The sequence below is a fragment of the Carassius carassius genome, chromosome 6 (assembly GCF_963082965.1).
Source record: "Carassius carassius chromosome 6, fCarCar2.1, whole genome shotgun sequence".
NCBI classification, from domain to species: domain Eukaryota; kingdom Metazoa; phylum Chordata; class Actinopteri; order Cypriniformes; family Cyprinidae; genus Carassius; species Carassius carassius.
The window spans coordinates 25734088-25748037 of NC_081760.1; the positions used below are offsets into that span (position 1 = coordinate 25734088).

Below are 13950 nucleotides of genomic sequence, written 5' to 3' on the forward strand. Positions count from 1 at the left end.
GAGTGGTATTATAGCAGAATATCACCTGGGACAAACAAGAAGCCCAGTCCCTCTTTCTCCCAGTGGGCAACGTCCGCAATAAATTGTGCAAAGTCCGGTTAAACCGTTCGCACTGGCCATTACCGTCTGGATGGTATGCCGTGGTGCGAGACTTACCCACCTGTTAGAGGATACATAACTGCTGAATAAGATGGGATTCGAAGTTCCGGCCCTGATCAGAATGGATCCACCCCGGAACCCCAAACTTATAAAACCCCTCTTCCACCAAGACACGGGCCACGGTTTCTGCTCGTTGATCTCGAGTAGGTATTGACAATGTGAATTTACTAAAAACATCCATCATTACCAGCACATTTTCGTGCCCAGAATGGGAAGGCTCCAGGACTGTGAAGTCAAGGGCCACTATCTCGTTTGGACGGGAGGACAGTAGATGTGCCATGTAACTCAGAGCAAATGGCGCAGCCTCCTTGGCTTGCTGACACCGCTCACATCGCTGTACCCAATGTGCTACATCAGCCGACATCCCTGGCCAATAGCACCGTTGTCGCACCAACTCCAGGGTTCGTTCAGTGCCTTGATGCCCATGACACTGATGTAATTGGGTCAGTACCTCAGGCTGTAACACAGCAGGCAGCACCAGCTGTAGCACACCTCTTCACCACCATCGGGACGGCAAACCCGTCGATATAACAGGCCGTCCTGTTCCTCCAGACGGTCCCACTGCTGAAGCAGCACCAACACCATCTTGGACAATTGTCATCGCTCTTGAGACCCTGCTCTTAGGCGTTCCAGCACCATCCTTAGCCGTTGCAGATGGTGTTGCACGGATGAGGAATAGACAATGATGTCGTCAAGATACAACAAGACAGACTGGTGTCGCTGATTGCCAAAGAGGCGCGCCATCAAGCATTGGAAAGTGCCTGGTGCGTTGCACAGTCCGAAGGGCATACGGTTCCATTCGTATAGCCCAAAAGGTGTACAAAAAGCGGTTTTATAACGATCAGATTCCGCAACAGGGACTTGATTATATCCGCTGGCCAGATCTAACGTGGTAAACCAGCGAGACCCTGTTAAAGAATCTAGTGTCTCCTCAATTTGCGGCAATGGGAAGGAGTCTTTTCGAGTCTTAGCATTTAGCTGACGGTAGTCAACGCACATGCGTAGGCTACCGTCCTTCTTCTTAACCAAGACGATGGGAGAGGCATATGGACTGCACCTTTCTCGAATCACTTGCGAATCTAAAAGCTGGCTAATATGGGTCTTAACCAACTCATATTCAGATGGAGGAATTCGTCTATAGCGTTGTCGGACTGGAGTCTCGTCAATTAATGGAATTTCATGAGAGAGGAGGTCATTACCCCCGACATCTGTGGAAAACACACTCTGGAATTCCAAAAGGAGCGCCCTTACCTGTTCCTGCTCCTCGTCCGACAACCCTTGCACTTCTCCATTTTTAACATGCCCTGCTTCTGACGCAACGATCGTGTCACAGGTCGCTATCTGAGCATTAGCCAGCGATACCTCGGTCAGCCCGACAGGTGAGTAAACTAGACACACTTCCCACAACCTCCCAAGAATGGTTGTGGGATATAAAACAGCATCAAGAACACCTACATTAACAATGGGCACCAAAACTGTACCACCCTTAACATGCACTAAAGACGGGGAGGATAATAAGCCAGCTGGCAACCCAGTCTCAAGGGGCTCAAATAACACGATATTATCACGAAATACGGATGAGCACATTGCAGTTACGAACTTTAGGGTGCCACCTGGAAGACGACACACTCTACGACCCCGAACTTTTACATTACCCCCGCATGTGAGGACACCATCTACTCTTTGGCAAGTTTGGAAGGCCTGAGACAATTCCACCTCACGCGTCATTAATGGTAACTCAAACAGGGTGGATCCATACTGTCCGAGAAGCTCCCTGTAGCAGCGCCCAAGAACATTCATCCCCAGAATACCAGGGATGCTAGAGCTGCCACCTGGAGGATCACGAACCACAAGTATTCCACACTCTAATACCACGTGACCACACAGTTCAATGTCCAGTTCCATGTACCCAATGTAAGGAATTTCGAGTCCATTGGCGGCTCTGAGCTGCAACCAATGGCATGACTGTAATCGATCCTGGCACCACAGTTCAAACCAGAGCCTAAAACAGCTCTCTGTAATGGTTGATACCATGGAACCAGTATCTATCAAACAGGGTACTGAGACACCCCCCAAGATGTGGGCATGAGGAGACTAAACGAGACAAGGATACGTCATCATGTAAAACACGGGAGCCACGCATACCCCCAACTGAACTGTGACTCTGCAGCACGGTTCTAACCTAACTGGCCTTGCGTCGCTGGACGAATCAGCCTGGGAACGAGTAGGCGGGCCGGGAGAATGATGTCACCAATTACACTCACGAGCAAAATGACCGGGCTGCTCACACCATCGACAAATCACAGAAGTGGAATGTGGCGAATGACCGCGTAACTGGGGACTTTGGCAATGGGTTAGAATTTGAGTAAGCTGGTCAAGCTGCTTTTGCTGCCGATTAAGCATTTCCCGTAATTCAACCAATTCTGATGAACGATCCCCATGCTCTGAACGAACCCCAGTATCGCCTTGAACCCCACATTGAATCCCCCGCACCAGAGGAACAGATTGACTTCGCCCTCTGGCACCACCCCACATCCCCTATCGTTCCCAGCGAATGGCTTCCCCTCGCACGTCCAACAGTGTTGCAGCAGGCTGATGTCTAACTAGTTGTTTTAATTCTTGACATAACGCATTATCTAACACAACTTCAATAAATTGGTCTCTTACTACACCATCTGCGTTTGGAATGGTATGTGGGGCTTGTCGTTTAAGTCTATCAAATAGACCCAAAAACACCAGGGAGAACTCTTGCAGTGTTTCCCCCTCCAATTGTCAGCGCAAATAAAAAACCTCCTGAAGAGCAATATAGGATTCTGCGCAACCATATAACTCACGCAGTGCTGAAATAATTCTTTCTGGATCATCTTTATCAATGCTCGGTCGATATTTGATTTCATCCCGAGCCTCTCCTTCAAGATAATCAAACAAAAAGAAAGCTTGTTCAGCAATAGTCATGGTTCGCATACGCATACACGCCTGAGCTTCTTCGACCCACTCTTCAATGCCTACACCAGACCTACCATTAAATTTTGGACAGCGCCGTTCTCGGGGAATAAACACAAAACGCTCGATGGTACCGACATTTGGGTCGATGGAACTAGGAGTTACCGGCCGTGACACACTACTAGAGGCTGCGCCAGGATCAAGCAACTCAACCGGTGCCCGCTCCTGTCGCAGTCTCTCATTATCAGCCTTCAACTGGGCCACTAGTTCTCTCATTTCCTGTAATTCAGCTTCCATAGCTAAATTTTATTAGGGGTACTTACCAGACGAATCTCCACTGTATTGTCACAACTAGAAAACAAAAATATACAAATGGAACAAAAAAAAAACAACAACAAAACTATCACTGTGTCTGAATCTGTACAACAGCCACAATACCATGCCGACTATACGCCAAATGTGGCAAGCTGATGTCGAGAATTTAACTCAGCGCCAACTATGGCAAGAAATATAGACTACGCCACCCCGGAAATTGGCCGGGGACCTACAGGTACAGATACGTGGTGGCTGAGACAGATATCAGACAACAGTATAAAGGATTCAACAATTTATTCAAAATCACTATTTAATACATACAAAATTGGATATTTTCATAAGCAGTAAAAAAAAAGATAGGCATTGATCATAAAAACATGAAATGCAAACACATTTTTCCAACTTCAGAACTGGGGGATTCAAGTTACTTATCCAATGAACACAGCAACCACTCGTGCTCTCACAACACAGCACCAACACCCACATTGTGAACACTGCAAATCTACAGCCACACCACCACCACACACAGGACAGTGGCTAGGACTGGTACCCCAATTCTGAAGGGAAAGGAAACAGAACAAGATAAGAAATAAATACACGCATTCACACACACACAGTCACATATGCACGTCAAGGTATAGTTTGTCAGAAACACTTATCACTTGTTGCCTGACGGAACCAAGGACACCAGGTTACTGGCAATCCTCACTCACTGGTACTCACAGACTGCAGGCAGCATAACATCTTGTGAAGTGTTACAGTATGCATATACAAACAAAATATAATAAAATACAAACTTCAATGAAGCAGTTCAAAAGGAAATCCTTTGACAAAGAAACAACAGTCAAGCACAATGGTCGTGTCAAACACTTAGTGATTCTTCACTGTGATTACCCCACCACAAGTTTTTGGCCAATAAATATTTGAGGGCAATGCGTCGCTTCAGGCCGGGAACGCGATCGTTCCGGTCGTCAAGGTATTCCCCGTGCACTACAAGGAAGTCGGTCAATTAAATCAGAGTATGCGGTGCAACAAAAACATTCACCGTCCGGTAAATGGCAGAAGAGTAGTCAAAAGAATTAGCAGGCACAATGAAAGAAAATCCCCGCCCGGAAGCTCTCTGGTGCCGAGACTCAAACGCTTGCAGATACTCAGATATGGATGTCAATCACATCCCCTTTTATACAGGTGGGATGTACCACTTTCCCCCAAAAAATGGTTGATCACATCACTACACAAGTTATGTTTAAATAAATAGTTGGTATGAAAAGAATTAACCCATTGTACTCTCCTTCCACTTTTCCTCTTATTTATTAAACATATTATTCTAATATAACACTATATTGTCATGAGCAGATGAGGACAGTATTTGAGTCACAACACTCTTCCATTATAGTGCTTAGTTTTATTTTCCACAGAAGGATCAAAATCTAGTTTTATTTTGCTATGGTTTGTTATATGCACTTTTCATTTTATGTGCAATTTATTTTAAAGACGAAAAGTAATATGCCTAGCCTATGATTACATTTGCAAAATCCCATTTTTGATTTGATTGTTTATTAGTGCATGCAGGGATAAGTGTTTCTTTTTTATTATTATTATTTCTTCTGTGATGCTTTGCATGCCATAGTTTGCAGAGAAAACAAACTGGATTATAATTTTTTATTAGGAAATTAGAAAAAGCAGCAACTGCAGTAACTAATCAGTTCATACAGTCTAAACCTTGTCCGAGCAACTGAGGGGGGCGGGGCCGGCCAGGGCTTATTATTAGCTAATAAGTCAATTAACATTGTCCTGCTATGGATTCTCTAGAGCAGGGTTCCTCATATCTTGTTCTGGAGGGCCAATGCACTGCTGAGTTTAGCTCCAACCCTGATCAAACTCACCTACCTGTGATTTTCTAATGATCCTGAAGACACTGATTAGCATGCTCGGGTGTGTTTGATTAGGGTTAGAGCTAAACTCTGCAGGAAAGTGGATCACATGGGCTAGATTTGAGGATCCCTGCCCTAGAGTTTTGAATTTTGTTTCAAACTAAAATGGCATACAATCACAACTCAAACGTGAATTATGAGTCTTTTTAAGTTGGTTTTGACAATTCATTGAAAAGATTCTGCTCAAAAGAAGGATTCATTCACATGCTTTTTCCGTGTTCTAAATAGACTTTTGAAAAATGTTGTCAAGGCTTTTGGTTTCACAGGTGCTGAACCCTACAGGGATAGAGAAATTGCGTTATACTGGCAATCAACAGAATAACTCGGTATTTCATGTGCGGGCAGCTTATGTTTCCTTCCACAGCTCTCTTCTATGAAACTGATTGTCCCTTACTTCGATGGGGATGATGAAAGTGACCGTACTTGTTCGTACAATCACGGCAAAGACGACATGTCTGGCGAGATGACTACGACAGGTAAATAAAGTCATGATTCATTGTTGTTTTAAATTAAGGTTTGAAATCTGTGCATTTTGCAATTGCTTAATTAGTGCATTGTTGTCTCGACTCTTAGGCTATATAACTTTTAACTAATAGGCAAAAAATTAATGCCATGAAATGTGCGCGAATCAAAGTTGGGCTTCAATAATAATTATTGTTATTATTATTATTATTATTATTATTAATAATAATAATAATAATAATATGTAATTTTATATAGTGCCTTTCCCAAGCTCAAGGATGCTGAACAAGGTAGGCTACACCAAAAGCAACAAATATTGATTACAAAGAAACAATTTTATTGCCCAATTCAGTTACAAATAATGACATTGCATATAACACAGATTATGTAGTAAAGACATAGAAATAGAAAACAAAATGGACAAATACACAAGGTAAATTAGTGATAGTGTTGGTTAAACAAATAAGTTTTAAGCTGTGATTTGAATTCACTGAAAGAAGTGATCATTCTGTGTGCCAGGGGAAGTGAATTAAAAAGTTTGGGTTCAGTAACAGAAAAGGACCTGCTGCTCATTGAAGATTGGTGGAACCTAGGTACATAAAGAAGTTCAGAATTAGAAGACCGAAGTGCGCGAGAAGGTATATAAGAAGAGAGTAGGTCAGACCTTTGAGTGCCTTAAAGGTGAGCAGAAGAATTTTGTATTGCACACGAATAGATACAGGCAACAAGTGAAGATTAAATAGAATGGGGTGATGTTAGCAGAAAAAAAAAGCAGCTTTAAAGAGTTTGCTAATGTGGTCATCCAAGGTCAGTGATTGGTCTAGAATGATACCTAAGTTTCTAACAGCAGAAAAAACAAAAATGGCGTCAAGGTCAAAGCTAGAAACATAAATTTTATTTTTTATTAGAGATTGGGGACCAATTATTAAAATTTCTGTTTTACTCAAGTTCAGACCGTGAAAATTAGAATGTAGCCAAACCTTTAACTCATTGACACATGAAGATAAGGATGCCATCGACTGGTACACAATTTGGAATTGTGCAGTGAGATGGAATTAAAAAAAGAAAAAAAGTGATGTGGCATACAGCCAAGTACACTCACCTAAAGGATTATTAGGAACACCATACTAAGTGTTTGACCTGTGTTTGACCCCCTTTCGCCTTCAGAACTGCCTTAATTTTACATGGCATTGATTCAACAAGGTGCTGAAAGAAATTCTTTAGAAATGTTGGCCCATATTGATAGGATAGCATCTTGCAGTTGATGGAGATTTGTGGGATGCACATCCAGGGCACGAAGCTCCCGTTCCACCACATCCCAAAGATGCTATATTGGGTTGAGATCTGGTGACTGTGGGGGCCATTTTAGTACAGTGAACTCATTGTCATGTTCAAGAAACCAATTTGAAATGATTCGAGCTTTGTGACATGGTGCATTATCCTGCTGGAAGTAGCCATCAGAGAATGGGTACATGGTAGTCATAAAGGGATGGACATGGTCAGAAACATTGCTCAGGTAGGCCGTGGCATTTAAACGATGCCCAATTGGCACTAAGGGGTGCCAAGAAAAAATCCCCCAAACCATTACACCACCACCACCAGCCTGCACAGTGGTATCAAGGCATGATGGATCCATGTTCTCATTCTGTTTACACCAAATTCTGACTCTACCATCTGAATGTCTCCACAGAACTCATCAGACTAGGCAACATTTTTCCAGTCTTCAACTGTCCAATTTTGTTGAGCTTGTGCAAATTGTAGCCTCTTTTTCCTCTTTGTAGTGGAGACGAGTGGTACCCAGTGGGGTCTTCTGCTGTTGTAGCCCATCCGCCTCAAGGTTGTGCGTGTTGTGGCTTCACAAATGCTTTGCTGCATACCTCGGTTGTAACGAGTGGTTATTTCAGTCAAAGTTACTCTTCTATCAGCTTGAATCAGTCGGCCCATTCTCCTCTGACCTCTAGCATCAACAAGGCATTTTCGCCCACAGGACTGCCACATACTGGATGTTTTTCCAATTTCACACCATTCTTTGTAAACCCTAGAAATGGTTGTGCGTGAAAATCCCAGTAACTGAGCAGATTGTGAAATACTCAAACCGGCCCGTCTGGCACCAACAACCATTCCACGCTCAAAATTGCTTAAATCACCTTTCTTTCCCATTCTGACATTCAGTTTGGAGTTCAGGAGATTGTCTTGACCAGGACCCCACCCCTAAATGCATTGAAGCAACTGCCATGTGATTGGTTGATTAGATAATTGCAGTAATAACAAATTAACAGGTGTTCCTAATAATCCTTTAGGTGAGTGTATGGTGACTCATATTCAGAATTCGTGCTCTGCATTTAACCCATTCAAAGTGCACTCACCTGAAGTAGTGGGTTTATGCCGCAGAGCAGTTGGGGGTTCAGTGCCTTGCTCAAGGGCACCTCAGTCATGGTAATGCCAGCCCGAGACTCAAACCCACAACCTTAGGGTTAGGAGCCAAACTCTCTAACCACTAGGCCATGACTTCCCCAAGTATTGTCCATCTGTGAGATATGAGGAGAACTGATGCCAACGTCTGCAAGGCGAGAGAGCAGTATCTTATGACAAACCATATCAAAAGCTGAGCTAAGGTCACGTAATAAAAGAATTGATAAACTGCCTGAATCACCAGAAAGTACTAGATCATTGACAACCTTTACTAGGGCAGTTTCCGTACTGTGCCATGTGCGAAAACCAGACTGAAAAATATCAAAGAGATTGTTGCAAGCTAGAAATGACTGCAGCTGAGAGGTTACAGTCTTTTCCATAATTTTTGATGCATATGACAGGTTAGAGATTAGATGGTAGTTGGATAGATTTAAAGGGATCCAGATTAATTTTTTGAGAATAGGAGTAACAACAGCAGTCTTGAGTGAGATAGGAACAGTGGAAAAAATGAAAGACATGTTGATGAAGTGTGAGATTGGGGCAGAAATAACAGTGATACAGTGTTTCAGGAGAAAAGTAGGTGCAGGGTCTACTTGGCTTGAAGAGTGCAAATAGTGCTTTAGGCCTTTTTTTGCTTTAATAAAGCTGGGGATATAAGAAGAGTGGGCTGCATTCAAGGCAGTTTTGTAGATCTTGATGTAATCAGAATAAACAAGATAATGGACAGTTAAACCTGTTTTCCTAAAAAGACGTTCAAGTTGTCTGCTTCTTGCTTTAATAGTACGAATCTCTGCATTAAACCAAGTAGAAAGTGAGACATGGGAACAGACCTGGTCCTAATTGGAGCATACTCATCCAGGATGTTAGAAATAAGAGAATGGTACATATCATAAATCATTGATGGACAGGTAAAATTTAAAATTTAAAATTTGCCTTTGCAGAGACAGCAACAGAAGCAGATAATGTACTGGTATCAGCAGCATGTACATGATGATATAAAATAGTTATGTTATTAGTGCATTTGGCTGGACAGATTAATGTAAAATTATTATTAGTTTTAATAGTTGTAAATCATGTAATATGATACTTTAACACAATTGCTTCATCACGTAAAATAATTGATGAATAACTAGCCTAAAGAACCGAATCCCTGAAATCAATGAATAATAAAAGTAACTTTCTTTTTTTTTCTCTGTTCATGTTTTCCCGCTCATTAAAATGTTCTTACCTAAATATTCTACATCTCCCAATACATGCATGAAGTTGTTAGAATTATGCCATTACATAGACAAATATCTGAAAAACACATCAATTGTGCACTTCAAAGCATTTATTTGATTATTAACTTCCACCATTATTTTTTGTGGGTTTTACTTGTAAAACTTTTCCTCTGCTTCATACTTAGATCTTGGAGATCTTGAAGCCACTTCTTCCAATGGAGCCTCTCGCACCACTGAGGACAATTACACTTGCCTTGAGGAAGTGGAGAGGATCAACAAAGAAATAGAGGCAACAAAGAGTGAGGTGGAGAAGGAACAAAAAAAGACTGTCTTGGTATCAGACATCACAGTCCTTCAGGCGGATAGCGCAGGTCTTTGATCTGAGAAATATTTGAGAACCACCAAAGCTAAAGACCTGAATGGAAACCATTTGAGATACAAAAATGTATGTGGTTTATCGTGCCGTCGTTCAGCAGATTTACTATCTAGCAGCTTGGTAGACACTAAGCTAATGTCAACCGATAACGTGGATACTGAACATAGCCTGAACAATAACCAAACAGGAAAAAATGTTCAGCCTTTGTCCTCTAATTTTGATGACTCTAACGATGAAGGTACTTCGGTCATTGACATTCCACCTTCAGCAAAAGATCAGGGAAAATGTAGGACCAAACAGAAAGGCAAGAGTATACATTTACCCGAGGGGAATTGTGCAAGTAATGATCATCTTGCAACTGACCAAACAAAACCCAGACAGCACAAGGAAAATGTGGACTGATGGACTTCTGAGTTATGAAATTAAAAATGGTGTGTGTGACCAAGAGAAAGAAAGGACCTCAGTGAAAACTGTGATGATACCAAAGATCTACCAAGGATCTGTCCCCGCTGAGGATGGTAAATAGCTTAATAAAGGGCCCTTAAATAAACAGGTAATGATGGCAAAGCACTCTGTAAAAAAAAAAGAAAAAAAACAGCCTTTTCTGGAGGATCTTACAGAAGAACCTGTGGCTGAACCAGTTAACGCTACACATCTCAATATGGAAGCGAAAAAGAGGAAAGTTCACAACATGGAGAATGTCTTGGATGACATTTCTACCTGACTAGACAATCTGAAAAGTGAGAGGATCAAATACAGTCAAGATGTATATTTTTAAGATATTTTTCCTCACAATCTACTGCCATTGTTGTACAAGATGCAACTTTTGAGGCAGAGCCACAAATTAACATCTCAAGTTATACTCTGAAGTCAGAAGCTATTTCTTTTAACAAGATTTCCTGATGATTATGCTTTACCTCTGACACTGATTCCAACCACAATGTCCTGCATCCAACGGCCTCCTCAGCCTGTTCCATCTGTTCAACTTTCACAAACTTTACATCCTCCACAACCAGCCAACTTCACACCAGCTAAGGTTTAATTCGCTCTACTAGTCTGTCTGTGTTTGTTTTCTCTTGAGATCCTTTTCTACAAGCCAGGTTTCGTTTGTCACGTGAATTTTGTGATGTTCAGATAAAGATACGTATATTTTTGTGAGTTGTATAGACTATGGGTGTCAAACAAAAAGCAAAAGTATGTCATGAGGTTGGGACAAAGGTGCCATATGATGTTCGTCAACACTACATGAACCTTTGTGGAGGAGTTCCTGAAATCATCTGTGACTGTGTTTAAAAAAAAATAATGCACTTTTTAATGCCCTGATTACGTTTTTGTAACGTGTGTTTTTCCAGCGCATTTTGGCAGAAGACAAAAATGTTTATGACCGTAGTATCAATAAGCTGAAGTATCTGAGCATTGCTGTCAATGTGCTTAGGAGACTTAGAAGCCAAAAAAACTTTCCTTGCCGAAGGTTCATCTGTTATGTTCTTTTGTTCAAATTACAGACACTTTTGTTTACTGCGCTGTATACTCCTATCAGGTCACCCTCCTTATATGTACTTACAGCTCCCAGTGAGCGAGATCAGCATGTGTCTAGAGGCAATGTACCACTAAACACTCAAGCACTTCAGGGACCCGGTAAGAGCTGGCTCTCATTTCAGGGTCAAACTAGAGTGCTCACCTCTGTTGCTATAATTCTCTTTTTGGTTTAGTTTTTTAAGATGGAGTTTATTTTCATATGGTGCCGTTTATATGTAGTGCTAATTAAAAATATATATTTTTACATTGTCTTAACCCCTGCTAGGATGCCTTAGGGAGTTGCTTGCTTTATGTATGGGACTATACATGCAACACTACCAATCCAAAGTTTGTAATATTGTGAAATATAGCATTTCTTCTTATTATGAATGTAAAATGTATATATATATATATATATATATATATATATATATATATATATATATATATATATATATATATATTTGAATAACAAAACTCAAATTAAATGCAGTAAAGTGTGTTCATTACAGATTAATAATAATAATAATAATAATAATAATAATAATAATAACTTTTACTTTGTGCATGAATATAAGGGTCTTGTTTTACTGCTGCAGGTGATTTGAAGGATCATATTCTATCTAAGGACATGTTGCGAGTAAACAACTTCCCTCATAAACATAAAGATAAAGTTGATTTTGCTTTCCAGTATGGAGATACCAAGAAGGGCATTAAGTGACCGTAAGTGAAGTGGTTCATACTCAAACATTTTTGAGCTGTGGCTTTCCAGTTCAGGTCACCATAGGATATTGTTACGGTTACAATAAGTTTTATTGTAAAGCAATATCTACTTTTTAATATAGATGAAGCTTTTAGGCTTTGAAGCCTTTTAAATATTTAGGAATTCATTGGTAACAGCTTTGTAGAAAATCTGCTGTCGATGTGGAGCAATTTTTTTCTTTTGACAAAAGTGGAAAGCACACCCGCAGAGAGAAGTGTAACTACCGTTATGGAAAAGTCATAGAGAATCGAGGTAAGAAAGGATTAGAGAGTCTCTAAAAATTACATTTTTATTTCTGGTATTACCTTCTCTGTGTGTGAGGTGTTGTAAAGTTGTTGTGAGAATGCAGTTGGGTCTCCTGGATGCCAAGTGTTCAATGTATTATGATTTGTGTTGGAACTATACTCATACACTCATGCTTTGTTAGAGGGGCTGAAAACATATCACCTGGTTTGTCTGCACTCCTTTATGTCAAGATATTTCCTTGAACTGGGTTTTCAGTGGTATTGTAGCATTTTACCAAGCCATTAACCCAGTAATCCATTTTTAGTGACTTGAGTTGAAACGTTCACCGTTTACAGCTTCATATCCATAGCCTTCAGGGCTTAGTGAACAGTCTTCCTCAATCTTCAGTTGCCAAAACATGTCCAGGAGTTTTTGCCCTTGACACACAAACAGTAAGGCTTATGTTATTCATAATAAAAAAAGAACATAGAGGGACATTCATGTGATATTATATTAACTTAAATGTGTTTTGCCAGTTTTACGTGACTCAAGGTCTGGAACTATCAAGAGTGACTCTTTTGTCAAGCCTGATAATGTAGTTGACTATAATACCAGGAGGGATGTTTTAATTTAATATTTTAAATTGGCAAACCAAAGAGCGAACTGTGCTTTAAATGATGTAAATCACACCTTTTTATCCTGCTCAGGTTCTCCGGCATCAGCGAGGATGACGTGAAGGGTACCAAGTCATCATTGTGTGATGTACAAGCAGTACTTTTGAGCTTTATTAATGCAGGCACAATTCTGATTGGCCATGGCTTAAAGAGAATGACTTTACTGCTCTAAAAGTGAGTTATAGTGGAATCCTGTCTAGGTTTTCGAGCAATTTGTAGCTGGAATTCAGATGTAAACCTTTTCAACTTGGCATTGAAGTTTGTGGTTCTGATTAGCTCTTAAGGATTGCATTTTGGTCGTTCCACCATCTTCAGATTATTCACAGCACTGTGATTGACACCTCTGTGGTGTTTCCTCATCGACTGGGTCTGCCACACAAAAAAGAACTTAACAGTCTGACTGCAGAGTGTCTCTGGAGAATTATACAAGAGAGCGGCATGTTGTCATGTTAAACGAATTTGTAAGAAATTACCAAATCAGAAGCTGTAGCTTTTAGCTGGACTCTATATATATAATATTGAACTTAATAACAGAATTGTCCAGTATTGTACTGTCAGCAAATAATTATAAAAATGTTATCATAATTGTAACATACATAATAATACCACCTTTTTCCTCAACGCGAAAGTAAGCCTATGGGCGAGACTTCCATTTCATTAGCCGCTATAGATAAATAACGAGGAGAATAACAATATGCAGTAAACGGTAAAACTGTTTGCAATACCAACCAGTGTATTCTTAATTAAGATAACAGATTAAAATAATATGATAGGACACATCAATTGTCAATATCAAGCAGCAAAACAAACTGTTTTGTACAGCTAAAAATAGCTGGATGCAAATGAGACTGGAAGCTAGACCCATAGAATTTACAAATGGCGGCACCCATTTTTACGTCAGGAAAAAGGTGGATACATTACACACTGACTAAAATTCCAAAAGTGAAAA

General features: G+C 40.6%; 1 pseudogene; it reads left to right on the forward strand.

Annotated features, from left to right (window-relative positions):
* The first annotated feature begins 9888 nt into the window (after nucleotides 1-9888).
* Nucleotides 9889-13454, forward strand: LOC132141673 (RNA exonuclease 1 homolog; annotated as a pseudogene).
* Nucleotides 13455-13950: the final 496 nt, after the last annotated feature.